Source organism: Melopsittacus undulatus, chromosome Z, assembly GCF_012275295.1.
Source record: "Melopsittacus undulatus isolate bMelUnd1 chromosome Z, bMelUnd1.mat.Z, whole genome shotgun sequence".
Taxonomy (NCBI): domain Eukaryota; kingdom Metazoa; phylum Chordata; class Aves; order Psittaciformes; family Psittaculidae; genus Melopsittacus; species Melopsittacus undulatus.
Genome location: NC_047557.1, coordinates 88,562,422 through 88,576,833, shown reverse-complemented (window position 1 = coordinate 88,576,833; position 14,412 = coordinate 88,562,422). Strand labels below are relative to the sequence as shown.

The following is a 14,412-nucleotide window of genomic DNA, read 5'->3' as shown; positions in this document are numbered from 1 at the left end:
AAAATACAACACTCCTTCCCCCAACCCTTGCTCACATGCATGGGGGAGAACCAAGCAGGCTTGAGGAGCTTTATTTATTCCCTGCTACATGACCATTAAGCTCTACTGTACAGATCTGATTTTGCCAAGTTCTGTCACTTAATGTTTTGGATGTAAATTACACAAAGAGATCAGGGACAAAAATACAGTAGACAACAGACACTCTACAGTAGTTTGGGTTTGGTTAGGGTTTTTTTATTTGTTTTTTCAAAACTACTATTTCCTTTACTATTACCTTTATTGGGTATACAGTTTCATTTATTTATTTGGTAAGCAGGATAATGTAACAACATGTTCACTGCCATAAGAAATAATGGTTTTCCCAAGCTTTGCCATTTAAATACTTTCCAAAATACTTTTTAATTTATTTTTTTTTTTTACTTTTTTTACTTTTTAATTTAAATACTTTCCAAAATACTTTCGAAGATACTTTTCCAAATACTTTTCACTTTCTCACTGAAGGGACAGTGAGGAGCAGTACGCAACAGCCAGTAATACACCAGTAGCACTATATAGAGGCTTCATGTTCTGCTTATGCCCTGCCAAGTGCATCAGAGAGGTAAGGAACACAACAGCTTTATGCCTCAGTGTCTCTATCTGTGAAATAAGAAACATGACACTGAACTGCTTTGCAAAGCTTGTTTAAAATTTTACTGTGTGAAATGAAACAGCTGTGACAAGCAAGCATCTCAAGTTGAGCTTTCAACTAATACTACTAACACTCAACTGAACTTTGAGTTCAGCTTCTCAATTGGCATAATTAAAATTATTTATACAAAAGCTTTACACATCCATGGAACTGAGCTCTTTCGTATAGTTTACAGTACATTAAATCACTATACATCAGCACAAGTTTCATGGCTCTTAGAACAGTCTGTGGAAAGCACCAAGAGCAGAAAACTGAAACAACATCAGCCCTTCTGAAACAACTATCAGCTCACAGAACCTACATATTACAGCAACATCATTAATCTGTCTTGAACTGAACAAAGCTTGTAGCTCGGAAGGGAAGGTAAAGAGTACCAAGAATCTCTCAGGAAATTTGTGAATGTCATTTTAATTTGAGATTTGACAAGGCCCAATAACACTTGTTCTTTTCAGCTTTAGCTAGTCACTGGGTCTGTCACTAGTTCCGCAACAGGAACTCAGTGATGCATTAACACTTCTCGTTACTAAATTCAAAACAGTTTCTCTTTTACCAAGGCTTTAGCCATGTTGCCCTGTTAACCCAGCTCACAGAACAAGACAGTCCCTTCACAAAAAAATCTTAGCCCCAGAAAGAGTTAAAAAAATATTTAAATTTGCCTTTGGTTTTATATGTTTATTTCCAGAGCATTTACAAATTATATTTGTTTAACAGACTGGTGTATCTAAATCTTTCTAGCCACATGTATCACTCACCAGCATGATTTTATTACAGCAGATATGTTATTAAAGCTTAACCTTGGACTCAGTCACTAATCAAAAACAATTCAAGCAAGCAAATCAAATGTTCCAACTTAACCAAAATCTCCGCCCTTTAAGCAACAAATAAAGCCTGGCTGGTGTCCAGGAAAACTTCTATGGATGAGTGTACCCACAGCTCACTCAAATCAGGCACATTTCTTAAGTCTAAATTTAGCTTCTTGCATTTCTTCAGAACGTTAATTCCTGAACACTGTGTTGACCCTTCTGAGACTGTTGAAGTGCCAGATCTTAAGGCTGTAGTCATACTGAGACTCATTTATGGCAAACATAAGAAGTAAAGTTGCTGTAACACACAGGCAAGCAGCTAGGAATAAGCACACCAGCGAAAGGATCAGGCATTTAGAAGCTGAGATTCATCTTCCAGTAATGCTGGCAGTGCTGTATCTTTTTATGTGCTAGTGCTAACAAGTAGTAGTTAAGCTACTTAACCAGTGAAAGAGAAAATGATAAAATCTTACATACATGTAGGAAGGTTGATTTCAAGGAAACATCACTTGAGTTTTCAAATCCCTCCTTGAGTGGAAGCAGAATCAATCACTGAGTGCTCATTTATGGACAGTATGAGACCATGCCTTCACTCAGAAAATACGAGCTCCTAAAGTACTGCTGTGCCAGTGACATGATTCTGCAGCAGGGACACCTGTGTCCTCTCTGTGCTGGAACCTGCTGCGGAGTTATGGCAGGTAGACAGGCTTCACCAGTGCACATCCAGTCCTTATCATCCCGGCGCGGTGCAAGCGCCACCTATTTTCACCACTTCTCCTTGTGACAGAAGACGGAACAACTTCTGTTTCATAAACGCAAGTCTAAGATTTATATTATAACACCAAATCCACCAAAGCTGCCAAGAGACATTGAACTCATGGGATCTGTGAAAGTTTTTCACACCTGTGTTTTTCTCCTGTGCCTAATATTATGGGAGGCATTTTGGAGGATTTTACAATGCAAGTTTCAATGAGACACTTACAGTCTCCCTCAGGCAAATTGTCACAGCTGCAGAGGTCTGCTACCCAGCTGCCAATCAAGGCAGGCAGGGAGTATGTGCACTGAAATCACAAAAAAGGCAGGCTTCATCAGAGTAGTGAAACCTAACTACAGGCTATCTGTGTGTGCTCGAGCCCTTAAAATAGGGTTTCTTTAGAAAGAGGCATTTTTTTCCTTCTTTTCCAACTCAAGGAAAGGCTCTAGTACTCATCAAAAAATGTGTTGGTGCCAACTTTCCAATTTCCAATTTCAATGCTTGTTTTGCTCTGTCTAAAAAAAGAAATTACATTTCCCTGTAAGATTTTATTATTAGATTAGCTGATACAGCTGGAAAAGTGGACAATATTACAGGTTTCACGTCCCTTTGCCAGATCTCTGAAGTGTGTCTACTTTTTCCAACTCTAGAAGCTGCTCCAGTAAAATATTATTTCTCTCTACAACCTTTCCTTCATTTCTTTGGAGCACCATAGCTACAAAACCACTGGTATTAAATGAAAACTGTACTGGAAGAACTGAAAGAGAATTTTTCCTTCTTCACTCCTAACTCAGAAATATTCTGAGAAAGCCAATTGAATTTAAAAATCAAAAAGAGAGATCTGCAGACAAGGACAAACACACAGAAGTTCAGCCCAAATGATAATCAAATGGGAAATTTAAAAGCACGTGGAAAAAAGTGGCAAATTTTAAGTCATTTAGCAAAGTTAATTATAGGTATTCACTACATCTGGTCTTGGCCCCTATTCAGCAAAGTATTTAAGCATGTGCCCAGGTTTAAGCAAGTGCAGGCTGAAGAGCCTACGTGTCCAGTCATGTGCTGAGGTTGGGCATCTGCTGAAGTACTTTGCTCATGCAGAACCATAACATGTAATAAGAATCTCCCTGAAAGTTATTTAATAAACAGCTGTTATTACTACACAACTACACAAACTACACAAACATAACACAAATTTATGTTGCTAAAAGAGCTGCTGTCATGAGAGTATAAATCCACATCTGAAGTTGTTTCAGACACAGAGGTGTGTATGCATATATATTTTGTGAACAAAAATAAAAAAGCAGGCATTAAACTAAAACACAATCAGACACATCAAGCTGCATATTGTCCTCTGCCCATTGCCACACTTACCCTTTGCTGTCCTCACTGCTTCTTCATTATTTCTTATTGACAATTTGTTGCCTCTTGCCTCAAGTTAATTCTCCCCAGAAAAAAACAGGCTAATGTTTTATGGGCTTTTATTTTTTTTTTAATTTGTGTCCATCTAGATTTGGTCCTGAACACGGAAATGGTGACAAAATGTTCAAACATTAATGTTTAAGTGGCTGAGCAGCAGACTTCCAATTTTCTGAATTTCCATATAGGCACAAATCCTGTTAAAATAAAAAGTGCTGGGTAATGCTCTTCCTCTGCCTTGATAGCATTTAAACAGGGTGCGGGTGTCACAAGTCCTTAAGTTTTAAAATTCTGGGCTACCTATTTGCAATTAGAGGCACATTTCCCGAGCGAATTGTGCTGTGACGACTGAACCCTGCAAATGTCATCGGGCCCCGCTCGGGCAGGGCGCAGGCAGCAGAAGCAGAGCCATTGTTGCTGGGGCCCGAAGGGAGGAGGCACAGCCAAGGCAGATGGGGACTGTGCTAATGCGGCACCTCCCCAGGGCTGCCACCCTCCCCGGGGACACCCCGGGGACAGGGCTCTGCTAGCACCACCTGCCTCCCCGGGGTGTCACGGGAGCCACCCTGCACTGCAAGGCATGGCACATGGTGCCGTAATGTGCCACCCAAAAAAAGCATGGCATGTGGTGGTGCATGTGCCATCCTGGACAGCCTGGCAGGAGGGTCGGAGAGGTGCCACCTCCAATAGTCTGGCAGGAGGGTGACCCAATGACCTGGGGAAGGTGACACCCTCCTTGGCTCAGTGAGACTGAGTGCAGCTATTCTGCATGTCCTGCGATGAAGATGCAGTGCACAGAGAACGAGATTCCATGGTTTCATGACAACAATATGAACCTGCAGCCCTTTTCTTCTGCTAATGTTACTAATAACCTCCATATTGTCATCTATCCTACCTGAGCTAACAGTTTATAAACCACCACCCGCAGCTTGTCCCTTATAGTTTATTAACATAGACTAATAAACAGTATGCTTCACTCCCACTGTGCTGCCAAGTGAAGCCAGTCAGAATAACTGCATTAGCTTTACTGTTCTTTCTCAGCACATTTTTCCCACATGGGAACAATTAGGACAAACTCCCTCCAGATTATATTTAGAGATCCATCATATTTGCAGGAAAATAATAATAATAATCATTTTTGCAAATGCATCTGTAGGCATCTAGAGAAGATTAACCTGACTGACATCACTAAAAGCGATAGGCTCTTAACCTACTCGGCAGTTCCCCTGTATGGAAAGGGTTAATGCTCCCCAGGCTCCGACTTACACCTATTATGCTCAAGTTTAAAAATAAGATGTGAAAGATGCATTATGTAAGGCCAGTACTGCTATCCTGCCCATCTCCTATTTTGGAATTAAAGATCATCATTGCTCACATCAAAGGGGCTGGGTGAGAATAAAAGAAAAGACAGGAACAATGAAAATAGCTACCCGACACAAACCAGATCAAAGGACCAGGCACAGAAAATGAGGAGCTAGGGGGTCCTTTAATTACTGTCCACATCCTCCAAGTCATGTGGTGAAAAAGAAGAGGAAAAAGTTTTGAAGGCCACTGGGTTTTGTCTTGCTGTGGCTCCTGTTTCCACAGCCTGTGCCAGTTCCCTACAAACTGCTCTGCTTTTTATTTTTTTTATTTTTTCTTCATTTTATTAAAGTTAAATAGGACTCCTGGACTCTCAAACTCCTCCCTTATGCCAGGAGGAGGAGAAGGAAGGAGGGGTAAGAGGGGCAGTAGTGGAGACAGTCTATAGCAATTGCCTGAAACAATTTGAGGAGGACTGCTTCAGGCAGCGCCCCAGGAGCTGCTTTGGGAAGGAGAGATCTGGCTACCTGAGGCTAGTCTTTATTTGCAGGCCTCCCGGGTTGAGAAAACTTCAAATTCACATAGGGCACTGCTCCATGGGGCAGCAGATCAAACCTGGCTACTAGCTGTTTGAGCTCAGCAGCAGAAAAAAGGATTGCTCTGGGACTGAGCCTAAGTAGAAGCATGATTAAACTTCAAACATATCCCCCCCCCCCCTTTTTTATACACAGCAGACAGTTATGGCTAATATTTAAAAATTACTTTAAAAATACACTGCAAATAACTTACTCCACCATGCTGGCTCTGGGTTTAAAAATAATAAAAGAATTGAACTAGCTGTATTATTGCAATGAAGTTAAACATTCAAGTTTACCTTTCATGAATCATTAAGGGAATGTTAAGTTATTTAAAGTATCTCTTTTTATTTAACTGAGCCATCAAGATTAAAATTTGGATATCTGACCACTAACTGGCATGACACATTGTAGTACTTACTTCTATTTACATTTCAAATGTAGTATGTTACTCCCTGATTACTCTTGACTCACATTTATTTTTAAAAGAGAGTATAAAAATAAGTGGAATAAGGAAATCATAGGACAGTTATTTAAAAATTCACATGCAAGAAGCTGACCAGACTTTCTAGGAAATAATAGTGCTTTGTCATTTCTAAAATTATTTTGGAAAATAATAGCTCCAGGGTGTTTCCAAGGAATGGTGTTTGCTAATACAGATGCTAGCACTGGACACAGACAGAAATTGCTGAAGAGGAAAATGTATTCCTGTCTCAAGTCAGTTTGCTTGGATATATGCTGTATGCCAAACTAGAGCATGAAAAACATTCAAACAGAATTTTTCAGACTTTGAAGAAGGCAACTAATGTCACCAAGACAACATCTAGAAAAGGGGAACACAAGTTACAAAGGCATCCTTCTTCCCATCCTATTTACAGCTTGGAAGCTCCTTAGACAAGCAGTAAGGATGATCTTTTAAGAGGCAGTTTAGCCTCCAAATGCCATTGAGTGCCAAGTTTCCTCATCTTCTGATGAAAGTTGCCTCCATCTCTTCCTGCTCTTGGACACTAACATGCAGTGAACAGCCACTCTCAGGAGGACAGCTGAGGACTAAATTAAGCAAATAAAGACTACAAAGCTGCCTTCTAAAGTGGGCATCATGCCTAGGCTCTACATCTAAGCAGTATGCTAGGTACGTGTACCAAGTTCCAGTTAGCTGTCTTACAAACATCCGCGTTGGGAACCCTGCCCAAGCAAGCCTTCAAAGCTACCATAGCTCTGGTGGGATGAGCATGGGAGCAGTGGGACTGGGACAAATAACTCCTTGTTACAGGTCTCAAAGTATCACATTATCCATTTAGGTAGCCTTTTGATTGAGAGAGCTTCCCTTTTGGGCTTAGCCCCAAATGCTAAGAACAGATGAGATACATGGTTTAAGAAAATCTCCAGGTAAAACATGAAAAGGATGCTTACCATCCAGCTTCTGACGAATAGCTGCACTCAGGGAGCCACACAGTCAATTAAATGAACTGACTGAAAAGAAATCAGAGATTGCTCTGGGGAAAAACTGAGATGCAGTCATACAGCCACCACAATCTTTTTGGAAGGTGGTAAAAGGGGCAAAAGCCAGGAAGAATTGGAGTGGCTTACTCATTTGGCAAAAGGAGGCTGCCATAAGGAAATAAATAAACATTAAAGGAAATAAAATACAAAGAAAAAACCATGATGGGTTCAAAGGTAGGCTCAACCAGCTCACTCAAAGCCTCCTGAAGCTACAGCACCGAGTCGGGAATTGTAGTGGTGGAAATAAAGGATCTTCAGCAGATGTTCTGTCCTTTCCACAGACTGTCCCACAAAATGCGCTGGTAGATGCTCAGTAATCTTCTAAAACACTCCAAGATGAATTAACAAGAAGGAATTGACTGGAGTGCAAACTAATAGGGATGGTGAAGAATAAGACTAATTTTTTATCTCATCAGGAAAATACCTATGTGCCTATTCGTGGCAAGGAGTAATTTTCTAATAGTTCAGCTATTTTTGATGCCTTTGTTCAAAAGACCTCAAGAAGATGATCCCCGAACAGGACTGACAGAAGACCTCCAAGGAGAGCACCTACCTCCCCATCATTTCTCCCCTTTGCACCTTTGACAGTAGGTGCTGGGGCTGTCCAAACAGTGGTGTGCTTCGTCTGGGCTCTGAGCTCAATGTCGTATATAACTGAAGAAGGCTAAGCACGAATGGAAAGCATGCTTCTCCCCTAGATAAGTAGTCTGGAAAGGCCATAAATGTGAAAGCAGGCTCCTGAGGCAATGCCAGCATATCTAAAAATCAAACTTAATGAGCTCAAGCTGCCGTCACTAGGAGCATGTGTGCCTTTTCCTGTCTCACTTTCTGGAAACTCATGGGTATTGCTGTATAGGGAGGGAAGTCCTAAAGTGGTCTCTGACTCTAACTCAAGCTAGTCATTTACCAAGGGAACCCAATCAACATTTGCTGTTGGGATTGTGGAATTCTGATTTTGACTGTGGAAGTCAATCACCTGCTTAATTCTCACATAACTTTGCTAGAACAGAGCACTGATCATTGTACCCTTTCAAACTACACCAGAAACAAAACTCAACTTCACATCCTGGTACAGATTTCTTTTTTGTGAGAAGGATCATCCACAAAATAATTTAGTCTGGAAGGGATATATGGAGCTCTCCTCTATATAAACTGCTCCCCAAAGCTATATCCCCACAAGAAAGTCAAAGAGCATACTGGAGAAAATTTAATCACTTTTTTTTTTCTCCTTTTTCTTTTTTGAGGATACTTTACATTGATGCTGGAAAACAAAGCAGACCAGTGCTCAGTGCGTGACAGAACTGCTTTTCCAAAAGCACAGAGAAGTAAAATAAAGTCAGTGCATTTATTTCTTCCTTCTAATAAGTTTCTGATATTTTAAGTGTGGAGGATATTATCCTCTGCTGAAATTACTCATTTCATCTTACATTTCTTATTTCTTCTTTTGAGTCAACAATCTTAAGGCCTTTGGGTTTCACTTATCAGTTGCTGCTTCTAGACATACTATTTTTATTGGTCTTTTTTTCCTTCTTCCCTTCCTATGCTGCTTTAACATTTCTCATCTTCCTATTGCTAGTTGCCATACTGCCTCACCTCCTATGTCTCTCTCCCTAGCCCTGTAATTCCAACCTTTCATCTGGCATACAATCCATCAGCCTCCCTGATTTCAAGACCATGAAAACCTTTTCCATCTTCTCCTCTACTTTTCTGTCATCTCAATGGTCAGAGCATGTAAGTCTGTTCCTCCCTGCAGTTATTCACTCTCATTGCTAACTTTTTTGTCTACTAGCTCTTTGAATCCAAGACCAAGGACAATATGGGGCTATAAAATCATAGAATCGCAGACTGGTTTGGCTTGGAGGGAACCTTAAAGCTCATCCAGTTCCAGCCTCCTGCAATGGGCAGGGACTCTAGACCAGGTTGCTCCAAGCCCCGTCCAACCTGGCCTTAAGCACTGCCAGGGATGGGGCAGGCACAGCTTCTCTGGGCAACCTGTGCCAGGGCCTCACCACCCTCACAAGAAATAATTTTTTCTTCATATCTAATCTCAGTCTCCCCTCTGTCAGTTTAAAACCATTCCACCTTGATCTGACATTCGAGGCCCTTGTAAAAAGTCCCTCTCCAGATATTTTTTTTGTCCCCTTTAGGCACTGAAAGCTGCTTTAAGGTCTCCCCAGAGCCTTCTCCTCTCCAGGCTGAACAAGCCCAACTCTCTCAGTCTGACACAGGAGAGATGTTGCAGCCCTCAGAACATCTTTGTGACCTCGCTGGACTCACTTGAGCAGCTCCACATCCATCTTGTGTTGAGGGACCCAGAGCTCAACACAGTGCTGCGAGGGGGGTGTCTCATGACAGTGAATAGGAGGGATGAAAAAAACCTCCTTCAAACTGCTGGGCACACTCTTTCTGATGTAGCCCAGGATACAGCTGGCTTTCTGGGTTGCAAGCACACTCTGGCAACTCATGTTTTGCTTCTCATCAACCAACACTCTCACAGCCTTCTCAGAGCTGCTCCATCCAGTCTCCCTGGTGCTGCAGCTGTGCTTGGGGTTGCCCCAACCCAGGTGTAGGATCTTTCACTTGGCCTTGTTAAACTTCATGAGCTTTGCACTGGCCCACCTCTCAAGCCTGTCAAAGTCCCTCTGGGTGGCATCACTTTCCTCCAAATATAAATAGTCAAGATAAAAAAAAAAACAAACCCAACAATACAACAAAAAACTTTTTCAAAATTACAAGATCATGTCTTTCAGAATGGCACTATTGCTCAATCAACACTCCTTCAACCCAGCCCTAGCAGAGTTGACAGAACAACTTCACAGCTTTCCCAGAACACAACTTTAGTTGCATACAACTAAAATACTTAACTAAAAAGTTTAATTCTTCTTAATCGTTATACAGACTGCCAGAATACAATATTTATATATACATGATTATCTCAAACATAAATTAACTGATGCCTTACTTAACCTGACTTTTCATACTGAGATACATACTCATACTGGTAATTTTTGTATAACCATTTTTGCTCAAAACTTTCAAGTTTTTCAATTCTAAAAAATTTTTAAAGACTTATGTGAAGAACCTAGTGTAACTATAAACATGATGAAATCTGCAACCCTTTAACTTTGATATATCCCTGGATGCTTCCACAGCATCAACTTAAAATAATCTGGTGAATTTCCTCTTTATTCTCTAAGGCAATGCTGTGGCTGTGACTTGAGTGAAACTCTGCAAACTACATGGCAAGAACAACCCTAATTTCAGGGTATTCACCAGAAGACCTTAGTGACAGTTTTGTCTGGCAATAGGTAAAACCTGCACCCAGGAATGGAAAGTGACCAGGACTGCAAGGTCACACAGGCCTGTAACAAACCAAGAAAACGCAAATGTTCCAGGAAAATGTCCAGGCCTTGGAGGACAGAGCCTTTGGTGACATGGTTTATTGTGAGGTGTCCCTGTCCATGGCAGGGGGGTTGGAATTAGATGATAGAATCATAGAAGCATAGAATAGTTAGGGTTGGAAATGACCTTAAGATCATCTAGTTCCACCCCCCCTGCCATGGGCAGGAACACCTCACACAAAACCATGTCACCCAAGTCTTTGTCCAGCCTGGCCTTGAACACTACCAGTGATGGAGCATTCACAACTACCCTCGGCAACCCATTCCAGTACCTCACCACCCTCACAGTAAAGAATTTCTTCCTTATACCCAATCTAAACTTCCCCTGTTAAAGTTTCAACCTGTTACCCCTTGTCCTATCACTACAGTCCCTTATGAAGAGTTCCTCCCCAGCATCCCTGAGTTCCCCCATGGAGCTAGGGAGGGCTGCACATGCTTTAAATGGGTCACTGTAATTCCCCCTCTGTCTCCAGCCTCACTGATAAAAATCACCCTGTTTGGAGGAAGGAGTGAAAAACCCAAGCAGAGAGCAGGTGCTGCTTCCTGAGCAGAGTGAAACCTTACATCTCCAGCAGCACCAGCATGACACACAAGCCCGGCAGCAGGCAGGCTGCCTGTGGTCACCTCAGCAACCGCCACTGTCTCATGCCAGCACTCACCACAGTGATTGCTGGCTTCCACAGTGGCACAGCCTTCCTCCCTCCTCAGAGATACCTTGCCCCGCTGTGCCCTCCACACAGTGCTGCCCACCTCCCTTGCTTCCTACCACAGCCACCACAAACTCGCCTGTGCCTCTTCCTTCAGCGCCCCAGGACTGCACCACTTAACCCCCCTTCCCATACCACTCCATTCCCGATGTAGCACTCACTCCACCCCACAGAAACCCGCATGGGTCAGGGGAGTAGGTCCCACCTCAGTGTGGGGAGCACAGCGTGACTGTCCTGCTGCCGCGGCTCCATTGTGGCTGTGAGCAGGCTGAAGCACAGCCCTGCGCCTTACACACCCAGTGCCCACACTGGAGGTAGGACAGCACAGGAAAACCTGCAGTCACCACAGCGCCTTTCATCTGGGACTGCGAGGTCAGAGGGGCTTTTTGTTTAGGTTTGAAGTTAAAACCTGTCCCTTTTAATTTCAGGAGTTTGCTCTTCAGAGGCCTGCTCCTTCAGCTGCCTGCAGTTGCCAGCTCTGTGTCCTAAGCTGACTCACACCCCAAAATGCAGAATCATTAAACACCGGAGACATCTTTTAAATCCACTTCCAGCAGGAACAGGTTTTGTCCTTTCCCTGCACTCCTCCCAGGCAGGGCTGGTAGCTCTGAGGACTCACGGCGCCAGCAGCCATGGCTCTGCCTCCCATAGCACAGCCCTGGCTCAGACCCTACTGTCAGTACATGCCTTCGCATGGAGGAGTGCAAAGGCAGGCAGGTGGTGTGCAGGTGCACATGAGATCCATGAATTTTAGTCACTTTTCTCTGCACAAACGACCTTGCCTTGCTTTTAGGTTTGGTACCTTTTTTCACACTGCCATCTGCACTTCTGAGGCCAGCAGGGTGAGAGCACTGGCCAGACTTGGAAGGGGCAGAGGAGGATGAAATAGGCACTTCTGAGCACTGCTCTGGAATAAGACATCTGACTACACAGGGGCAGTTCATCAGTTGTCTTTAAGGCTGAGAAAGCCAGTGTCACTCTGCCAGTCATATCAAAGTGGCCAAAGAGATCAGACCTCACTACACATTTGTAGGCTTCATTACGCTAAAACCTGGAATGTCAAAGAAGGGAGGTCAGCAGCAGACACCCAGTAGGCTCTCGAGCCTACAAGGAAAAAGCAAAAACATCTTTCCACACAAGGACCCTCTAATCTGAACCATGTACCTGCCTAAATTGATCAGCAGTGGCCAAAGTGTTTACATTATGCCCTCAAGAAAGTCATCTTCCTTCCCAGCTGACTTTCCCCTTTAATAACCAGTAGTCATGACAAGGCAGATTACCAGCTCTTTCAGCAGAGGAGATTTATTAGTCTGTTTTAATAGGATATCAACTGTGATTCACAGTGACAATGTTCAGGGATCAGGATACTCTTCTCCTGCCCAAACAGCCAGTAAACACTTCACCATTTCAGTAGCTGAGAAAAATCCCAAAAACTTAAGCCCATGCATAAACAAATCTTCTGTTTCTGCTCTGGGAAAAACATGACAGAGCTCCAGTGAAAATCCCGTCCTTGTCACGATAAAATAAACCATGATGTCTTACCTCAATAAGGCCCATTCATTTCACTAGCACATCCCGACATGCATTTGTTTCAAGATGGGAACCAACAAAATCACAGCACAAGTCAGTTGTGGTGATTCCTGGTTAATATTTATTTCCCAGGTTATAAGTTCTTGTCCTACCCAGCTTTTGATTCCTAGTCTTTCTGGCACTACAGAACTGCTTGCCTGCCTATCCTACACAGCTTCTATATGGGAAGAATACACAGTTAGCACTTGCTTTAAGATACAGAATACCCTCAGTGCAGTCTGTTAGTTTGTAAAGAATTATCTTTTTTTTTTTTTGGAAAAAAATACCTTCCACTAAAAAAGGAAAAATTTAATGTGAGAAAAAATGACAGTTTAAGTCTATGGTGTCACAGTCCATAGGGGAATCTTTTCCCCCCTCAATACTAATTACCTACTAGGCAAGATACAGCATTATACATTAAGCACCATGTCTGATCAAGCAGAAGACTTTTTTAAATGGTTTACTAGTTATTAGGTATCCTGCACTCTACATGCTGTGCTGACTTAAGATTTTACTGCTTATTGCAGATGCAATTGTCAAAGACTAGAAAGTACAAAAGGTTTTATTTACTTAAAGCACAAAAACTGCTCCTGCTCCTCAACACAATATTGGAACATTCCCCTTAAAAAGTGAGGAAAAAAAACCACACACACACACAAATCTAGCATACAGGTTGTGAAAAAGATCTAAACTGGTTAAAATAAACCTGGAAAGCAACTGATATGAAATACCAATGGCATGGATCTCTGTTTTCCTCTACATATGTCTTGTGCTACATGGTACAAGTGGAGCAGAGAAGAAGAGCTGCAGAAACACCCAACGCGTTTTGTACGCTGTACACAGGAGTCCCCAGATGATCCCTTCTCTGGTGTCACAATCCGAGGGTTTTGTGGGCAAATCTGACTTCTCATCCCCAGTAGGCAGCAAGCACACAGCCCGGCAACCTGACAAAGCCACCGATTTCCCTTGTCCTTAGAAGCACGCTCTGCTGAGCTTGGAGCTGTGTGTTTGTAACTTTAAAGGGGGTGCATTTTATTTAATTGCTCCTTTTCTTGGCCTGAATTTCTCCCAAAAAGCTGAAGAGGGCATGTGCTTATTATCTGTTAGTGCAGCATGTGCTCAGTGCAACCTGAGCTCTTCGGATACTTCGGTCTGAAAATTAGAAAAAAAATTAATTGCGAGGAAAAACAAGGCTGCTCTGCGACTTTGATTCAATCAATTACCATTATCTTCCGGCGCAGCCCTCCCTGCCGCCCCTGGACCAGTTGTGTTTAACTTTCTTTGCCAGTCACCACGGCCCCGCAGCGCGCTGGCGGTGCGGCTGGCGGCTGGCTCCCGCGCGGGGCCCTTATCAGGCGCTCGCAGTCAGCGCGGGCCCCGCACAGCTGTCAGGGACCCTCCGTCCCCGCTTTATCTGCCGCCGCAGGCCTCTGCCGGGCGAGGAGGGGGCCCACTGCCGCCCCTGGCCTTCCCACCGCCCCGCGGCCGGGCAGGGATCTGCCGCCGGCCGCCCTGCTCCCGCCGAGCCTCCTCCAGCGAGCCCGAACTGTCTGAAGAGAGGCAGAACAAAACCGCAAATTTAGATTAATAAAGCATTTGTTGATTCTACAGAAACTTAGCAGGCCCCTAAGAAATCCACCAGAGACCTGTGCAGCTCCAGTAATTTTCTGTTATATTATCTTTCTTGTAAAATA

At 43.2% G+C, this 14,412-nt stretch overlaps 1 protein-coding gene across 2 annotated transcripts in view; it reads right to left on the bottom strand.

Moving 5' to 3' along the window:
- The window catches only part of ZNF423 (zinc finger protein 423), a 238,848-nt gene that overhangs the window by 126,755 nt on the left and 97,681 nt on the right, over positions 1 to 14,412 (bottom strand). The window lies entirely within an intron of this gene.